Genomic DNA, 8,138 nt, shown 5'->3' with positions numbered 1-8,138 from the left:
CCGTGCAGGTTGCTGTCAGACACCTTGCCGCTGCGCAGCCTTGCCGGTAGTCCTCTTGCGAACAAGTTCATCACTTGAAGAAGGTGGATGCATAGGTCACCGGAGAAGGCCTTTTGGAGGATGTGGGGTTTCTTTGCCGAAGCAGGGGGCTCCCTATACAACTGTTCATGAGACGTGTCCTCTTCAATAGGAGTTATGGCACCCACCTCACGTTGTTCTCCGGCAACCTTGCCTTGGTCTGCAACAATTTTCCCTGGCACCCCTTCTTCTTCACCAACATCAGCTGCCGTAGATCCCGAGCCGCTAGCCTCTTCGGCTAGTCCTGCCTCTTCTGCCCTATTGGCAATGTATGCCACCTCTTCGTTAGTAGTGGCGCGGACGAGCTCTGGTTCTTCCCTGACGACTTTCTCCACCAAAGTACCAAACCACTTCTGAACACGGTCTGCAGGTGGTTCAACCCAACTCCCTTCGACACCGTGAGCATTGCATCTAGCATCATTGTATGTTCGCGCCCAAGACAAAGTTGTTGCACAAAGGAACTACGGTTGTTGAAACTTGAAGTTGCCATTGGTTCTGAACAATTGATGGCAGAGAGCTGTGTGTTGCAGGACCGTCAAGTTCTTGTTTAGGTCAGTATGCGACCTCATGATGTCTGCAGCGTTCTTGAAGTCCCAGGCTAGTCTCCCCTCGTTATGCAGAGGGGCAATTCGGCGACGAAGAAAGTCAGCAACCACCATTTTAATTGTGAGAGCAGCAGCTCTGAGACAGTTGATTCTGGTGATGGCAATTGTGAGCTTCTTGTCTTTAGTATCAAAACTGCTCCAATCCTCGCCTCGGACCACCTTTTTTTCCGACGCAAACAGAATGGCGGGAAATAATTCTCTTCTATCCAGCATCAATCCGCTCGCCATTCATCCCACTTCCGATGTAGTTTTCACTCTGAATAAATGTCCTTGTTCCATGCCCTGGGAATCTAGGTGACACTACAGAAAGGGCATCTCCTTCAATGTGTGGAATGAAATAGTGGCAGAAGATGGCTACATTGGGGACTACCCCGACAAAATTTTCGCACATATGGGCGAAAATAGACATGCAAGCCATGGCGTTCGGTGTCAAATCTAAGAGATGGACCTCGTATGAATACATGATCTCATTGAAGAAATCAGAGAATGGAGGGCAGAGCCCGTAGTAGAAATACGCAGTAAAGAAAGGGTATTTATCTTTGTTCCTTTGGTGGAGCAGGGAAGTACATGGGGGGCAGTGTGAGCCATCGTCTCCTTCCCCCACATGTATGTATACCGCTCTATCAAGGTGATCTTGTTGACCACTGGCGCGAAGACGGCATAGTTCCTCCATGCGTTCGCCAGGGCTTCTGTCCTCGCCTACGCCTCCAAGTCAACGACTTTCTGCGGCTTGTCTTGGCTCTTTTTTTAGGTGCCATGGAGATCGTAGAAGAGAAGGTTGGGGATAAGCAAGGGCATAGAGGCGATGGATGGAGGAAAAGTGCTCTGCACTAGCGCAAGGAAGAACATGATGGCGGCTTGCTAGATTGGAAAGAAGGGGAGGTAAATGAGCAGCGGCCTTCACGGATTCCTTTTTATGGGAAAGGCGCGGGGGCTGGCTCTTTACTGTTCGACATGGATGCGCTACCTAGACGCACTACTGCTGCAGTCGTTTCATCCCACCTCTCCCACCACACCTGCACTACCGCCGGGAGGCGTGGTAAAAGAGAACATTATGATAGTTATCCTTTGCCACATGCCTATGCATTGTTTGGGCCTAGCCCAACAACGACTTGCATGCACGTGTCACTACTGGAATCTGGCATTTTGCCATCTACCATGGCAGATGGCAAAGGCATGGTCGGCGGATGACAAAGGCTTTGCCATTTGCCAGCAGATGGCAAACAGTTTGTCTGAAACCCTACCGGTTAGAAGGCTAACGGCATACTTTGCCGTCTGCCAGCAGATGGCAAAGAGCTTTGCCATCTGCTGGCAGATGGCAAAGAGCCCAAATAGGCCAGCCCAAATTTTACATGTAGATGACACATGGCCTCTTTGCCATCTGCCAGCTAATGGCAAAGTGACTATATTGCCCCATTTAATTAGTGACTATATTGCCCCATTTAATTTTGATTTTTCGCATATCAGTTCCTTTTCACAGAAAATCAAGCACAAATATATTTATATGACCAATATAGCATATTCAACACATATTACCAATAGTCATGAACACACATATATCCAACACATGTTACCAATAGTAGCAAGTTTCATCCATACATATACATAGTTTCATCAATATTACACAGTTTCATCCATAGGTAGCAAGTTTCACAAGGTCAAAACAAAAACTAAATACAAGCACTCCATCAACCCAAGCTTCCGTGATCTTAAGCAAATCTGTAAAATGGGAAAGAAGAAAGTTAGAAGAAGAAGACTAGAAGAAGAAGATTATTATGATGCGGAAATATGCATGGATTGTCAAAACTTGCATTATCCTACTATCACTAGTACAACAAAGCTGCAGGTTGGCATAGTTCATGAACCATGTACATCATGACAAATACAATATCATCCAATGCTCGACTATGAACAAAATTGAACAATTACATCATGAGCTGGGATTTTGCTTTTTCTCTGGAACTAACAAAACATGCTAACAAGTTATTGGAACCATTCCATGATGCTACATAGCATTGAAACTAACAATACATGCTAATAAGTCATCAGAGCTACTGCATGATGCTACATGACCCTATTAAGAAACAAATCATCCAATCATGCCAACATAATCAAGCAAAGAAAATCGAAAGCATAATATTTGCTATCAACTCTCACATTTCTTTTTGTTATCTAAGAGACAGTAGGTTGTATATTTGCAGGGTATTAGACAAGTATACAACGAAGTAGAAAATTGAAACTGACAAATCTTTCTAAGCATGGACACCTACAAGAACCTACATTCGTGAATATTTCCAAGCCTGTGCATTTTTAACCAGTTAGACTTACAAATTGTTCAGCAAGAAAAAAAAGTCATATGGAAGTTACATTTGCTTCCAGGCTTTAAGCCCGAAGGTGGGGAACTGGAGGAAGCCACAGACGTGTACTTATCTTGTACAGCAGAAAGTGGTATAATCATGTTACATGCACAAAGTTACTGTACTAGCCAGCAAAAAAGGAAAACTAATTTGAATCCTTATCAGCTTGAGGATTATCACTGCAAGATGGCAGGAATTTTGAGAAAACAGTTTGACAGGCTTGCAAATATCTTAAGAATAATAATATAAAACTTCGGAATATGACGAAGGTGTTACCATCGAAAAAACTTCAATGCAAGTACGTTATCATCAAATGACACTCCTAATAAGGCAGAGACACTAAAGATGTCCACAATCAGCTTTAATTTAAGAAACTGAATCATATTAACAAATCTAAGCTTTCAAAAGTGCAGAAGCAGAGTAGCAGTTATATATTAAGTTTTAGGCCAACAATAACAATGAATAAGCATGTGGTTCCAAGCTCTGATTGCTTGCTAGAAGTAATCCATAAACATCATATGGCCATATGGGAAACTTCTTTGTTACTCAAGCAAATTTCTTTCTCAAGATATACATTGGAGTCTGCAACATGCAGAGACAGATAATGCCTGCCAGACATCAATCTCAAAAGAACATCTTCCAGGAAGGAACTTGCATTACACCTTGTCAGAGTTATTCGATATGGCTATTGTAGCGTTCTCTTTTATCAGATTTGGCTAGAGTGTAATAGAAAAAATGCATAACTTAATTCAAAACCATTGAGTGATTATATATACTAACAATACAAGGTGTACTACTCAAAGCAGGATACAGGTTAACTACAATGTCAATATATATCAACAGTGAGAGCCTTTTGAGAAGAGCCTAGATTTAGTTATGTTTAAATTCTGGGACAAGATTGTTTGTAACAATTTCTAGGCAGAACCACCATAAGCCCTAGAGCTCCAGCCCTTTCCCAAAGCTTCTATTACTCCATATTCTATCCTTCAGCGAAGAAATGTGAGTGCTAAGCAGCAATGATGGAAAAAAATTCAGAATTAGTGCTGATTTCTAACACTCTGCATGTAACAAGTACTGCTACACTACCCAGGTGGCCAAATTCAGAGCAACAAAGGTCAATGGGGAAAACCAAGGGCATGCACTTTACTGAAATAATAAGGAGTTTTAACCCACATTGGAACAAATATAACTGAAATCCTAATAGAGTCAGAATAAATCCTAAACCCGAAGAATTAACAACCCAATCCACTGTCACTGCTTGCATAGCCATTGTACCCAAACAGGCCCTACATTCAGTGCTACATACAGTGAAATGTTGGACATAGAGAAACATGCAATACTGTAAATTGTGTAAAACTCCAGCATCTTGTGTTTCTTTTTTAGTAGCAGTTTAGTTACCGCATTTACCTCGGCATTCTATCGATGAATCCATCCCAAAAATGGTTGCAAGCTAGCGTGACCTGCATTTCCCTCTTTCTCAGACTGGAGTCACCCAGGAGCATCACCTGCGTAGAGTTTCATTTTCCATCAGCGATAACAACTTCAGAATGCTATGTAAATAGTAAAAGAAAGATACAAATTAGGGTCTAAATACTCGGCGTTGTTAGTGTTGTGCCCGACAGTAGCTAGTTGCATGCAAATGAAACAGTATCAACAAATTCAAGAGGATACATTTAGTGTGAATACAAATTGACAGGCACAACTATAATCAGAAATTTCGTACCATGAGAATCTACATATACATGAGATTTTTCTAAAGATAGTTAACAGTGCAAGCATAGAAGAATCCACCAGAGCAAACTGGTGACCATCAGTTATAGCAGCATAAATACAAGATATCTTTGTTTACAGACATTTTAAGCAGTCCTTGTACAGATACTGTGGCGGCGAAACGACAAGCAAGATCTAGTAGTATAATTAATGGCTGCTCAAGCAAAGATCGCATCTATTCAAGAGTCCGTTGAAAATCTTATCTGAAGAGATATGATTTCTGAACTCCAGTACAGTATTTCTTATCTGAAGAGAAAATCTTATCCCTCGACCACTCAACCCCTCGACCCTTGACTCCTCGGCGAAAAATATAGTTGAAAGACTGAATCAATTACGTTCTCTAATTAGTGTATGCCTTTGTCATGTTTATACTTGCAGATAAGAGAACTTGCTAACTTTCTTTCATTGTTTTTCAAAAGTCCCTTTTACGAAATCTAAGAGTGTCCTTCTGATGTTTCCAGGATTCATAGCATTACAACGCAGACTTGTTTTACTTACATGATATTTGTTTGTGATGACTTGCAGGGATATTATTTTGCATTGTGGACACACCGGTTTGTTCATCCAAATAAGCAGATATTACAAACTGCTTGCCATAGTTTGCAATTTTTATGTGTTGTGGTCTTCTTGATTCAGTTTGGCAACCGATATATTTGAATGCCATCCACATGTCCAAAATTGATTACTTCATCTCTGTCCAAACTAAAGTTGTCAATATAGATCATGTCTGTGAGTTCTTTCTACACGAAATACTATCTGTAGAGAGTGCTTCTAAGTAAAATAAGTGTCATCTATACCATCTATTTATTTTCAGAGGGATGCCAAGGTAGCAACTAAGTACTAGCAAATTACATGACACGTTAATGACTCCCAATATAGAATACAATAGGGAGCTTCTCCTAATCAGTGTCGGGCCATGTGTTGGAAGATGCAGACTCCATGTAGAATTGGAATATACATACGGGGAAAATCTCAAAAGTAAACTGATAGGTTGGGAGCATGTGATTTGGAATCAGCTAGCATGAAAGGCTACAGTGAAAATAACACGGAAAGGGTGGCCAGTAATCAAGTGGAATAATGCAACTGCTACACGCCGCTTTCCAAGTCCATCCGACGGATAAAGAAGGAAGCCGTGAGCTCTCAAGGTGTCGTGTCAATGGCCTATTGATTCCAAGGAATAAAAAAGAGGCTTTAGGCGTTGCTAATCAGCTGCGTTTGGGTCCAAGGGGGATATACTCGGATCAACTAAACTGACCAGAAACACGAAACTCGCTTCAATAAACTATACAGTAGGAAATTAATACAGCAAGATGAATTATTATGAAAAAAGTATAGATAACCCCCATTGCTGTCATGCCTGCGAGCACCATACATGCTAGTGATACTTGGTAAACTGCTAGGCACACGTTCGTTATTTGTTGCTGGCATCGTTCCATCCCCTCGGAGCTCGGGACCAGGTTAGTATTGGTTCATCAAAGGTACTAGTACTAGTATAACAGCAGACCACCAGACACCTGATCTGACGTTCTGAGATCATACCTGTCATGCACCGGGATGATGAGCAGCAACCAGTGGACGTGGACCAGGCGGAGGGAGCATTATGGCAAGAGACCACGAGGAATAAACCAACCGCGGTGTTGCCTTGCCGCGGGGCCGGGCCAGGGGCGCGCGCTCGGCTGCTCGCCCGGTGTCGCCACGAGCACAGGGCGAAGGCGTCGCGCACTATTCTGCCGCGGGGTACGGCGTTGGTGGGAACAGAAGCTGCTCTGGCCGCGCTCTGTGAGCCGGTCGATCTCGTACGTACGTGCTCTTCCGGGTCCAACCAGCGGAGCGGGAACCCCGTCGCGCCTGGCGTGGACGGCTAGCTGGTGGCTTCCTTTCCCCGACCTCCTCCGGCGGCGGCGAGCGGCCTTGACAATCCAATCGCTAGAGAAGAGAGAAACATGAGGCCAATAGAGCCGCGCTAAAAGTGGTAGGTGCAACACCGAGAGCGGAGGGGATATGAGGAGGAGGAGAAGGCAGTACCGAATCGAAGTCGGGCGGAAGCAGTCGGCGGGGACCGGCGTCGGCGTCGGCGGGGCGGCGGGGTGCTTGGGCGGCGGCGGGTGAGATGCGTGGGAGGGAGGGAGAGGAGGGGAGAGAGGGAGGGGATAAACCCACAGTTTTTTTACCTGAAAAAAAATAACCTCATCTCTTTGCCATCTGTCAGCAGATGGCAAAGAATCTTTGCCGTCTGCTGGTAGATGGCAAAGAGGTGGGGCTGGTACACGGTTACACGTTTGACGGTCATAGGATTTGCCAACCTCTTTGCCATCTGCTGGCAGGTGGCAAAGATTATTTGCCATCCACTAGCAGATGGCAAAGAATTGGCTGATGGCAACCATGTTCTTTGCCGGTTGTCCGTTCTTTGCCATCTGTTTTTTATAAGCAGATGGCAAAGACGTTCTTTGCCATCAGCTGACAGATGGCAAAGAGCTGGCTGATGAAAAATTCCCCGTTTCCAGTAGTGTGTGTCCCATGCCTGGGGGCTCCTGTCGGTGTACAAAAGTTTGGGTCCTTTAGCACCCCTAACTTGTGCACAGGCAGAAGTAGCCTTCCTGATAGCAGGGCTCGCCGGAGGATAATTATAAACAAACTAAAGACTTAGTTGATAAAATCACGTTGAAGATCTCCAGGCAAGTGATTGAGTAGTAACAAGATAGTAGAGAAGACCAAGACTGGATTTGTCAGCAAGCAAGCGAAGACCTGGGAAGTTTCCACAACTTTGCCACTGCTCCACCTCAGCGACTAGTACGTCACTTATCAAATAGGTGTCGAGCGGGAAGGTAGTGTTGGTGGAACAGACCTAGGGCCTGTTGACCTGACTGTGCACAGGCACAAGATCAAGATTGAAACACCAGAGCAAGAGACCAAGAGACTCGAAGAGCCAACTAACAGATCAGAAGGGACCAAGACTGAGGCAGAAGGACCAGATATTATCAAGAAAGAAGCCTCCCTTGCCAGGCAGGCAATCCCGGCAAGGGGCGAGGCCACCCCCAGAAGAAGAGGACCCATGCGCCCCGGCAGGGCCTGCCTGGGCTCACGGATACCAGATCACCCCACCGACTGCTCCACCATGACCCACGTCGTGGATCAGTGCGGTGTCAAGACGCAGGATGATTAAGTGGCAGCCATTCGCCACATGGTGGCCACTTCCTACCAGGTGAACCCACAAAATGACACTCGTCCAGTGACGTGTCAAGCAAGCAGGCCTGGAGCTAGCAAATTAGCCTGGCAAGCCTTGCCAGAGAACCAATGATGTGACACTAAGCGGCGCATTAAAGGCACG

At 44.8% G+C, this 8,138-nt stretch overlaps 1 long non-coding RNA gene across 1 annotated transcript; it reads right to left on the bottom strand.

Annotated features, from left to right (window-relative positions):
* Window positions 1-2,269: 2,269 nt before the first annotated feature.
* On the bottom strand, window positions 2,270-6,960 carry LOC123091886 (uncharacterized). Its single transcript, XR_006443746.1, has 4 exons — window positions 6,836-6,960; window positions 6,350-6,736; window positions 4,448-4,545; window positions 2,270-2,402 (listed from the first exon to the last, which is right to left on the bottom strand). It is a non-coding gene; the product is annotated as an uncharacterized lncRNA (long non-coding RNA).
* Between the last annotated feature and the right edge of the window lie 1,178 nt (window positions 6,961-8,138).

The sequence above is a fragment of the Triticum aestivum genome, chromosome 4B, assembly GCF_018294505.1.
Source record: "Triticum aestivum cultivar Chinese Spring chromosome 4B, IWGSC CS RefSeq v2.1, whole genome shotgun sequence".
Classification (NCBI taxonomy): domain Eukaryota; kingdom Viridiplantae; phylum Streptophyta; class Magnoliopsida; order Poales; family Poaceae; genus Triticum; species Triticum aestivum.
The sequence above is the reverse complement of the archived record's forward strand: the minus strand, read 5'-3'. Positions and strand labels throughout refer to the sequence as shown.